At 43.1% G+C, this 246-nt stretch overlaps 1 pseudogene; it reads left to right on the top strand.

The window, feature by feature from the left end:
- Positions 1-246, top strand: part of LOC116698801 (contactin-associated protein-like 4) — a 421,932-nt pseudogene that overhangs the window by 211,709 nt on the left and 209,977 nt on the right.

Genomic DNA, 246 nt, shown 5'->3' with positions numbered 1-246 from the left:
TTAACGACTACTCAAAGCGCTTTTAGGATACATTCACCAGTCACACACATTCATACACTGTGGCCGAGGCTGCTGTCCAAGGTGCCACCTGCTTATCAGATAAACACTCACACACATTCATACTCCAATACGCAGCACCGGGGGCAACTCGGGGTTCAGTCTCTTGCCCAAGGAAACTTCGACATGTGTCTTATTCAATTTTATAGCATTTGGAAAAAGAAATTGAAGTGGTTTTGAAATAGTATT

The sequence above is a fragment of the Etheostoma spectabile genome, chromosome 12, assembly GCF_008692095.1.
Source record: "Etheostoma spectabile isolate EspeVRDwgs_2016 chromosome 12, UIUC_Espe_1.0, whole genome shotgun sequence".
Classification (NCBI taxonomy): Eukaryota; Metazoa; Chordata; class Actinopteri; order Perciformes; family Percidae; genus Etheostoma; species Etheostoma spectabile.
Note: the sequence above shows the minus strand (reverse complement) of the source record. Positions and strands in the feature narration are given on the sequence as shown.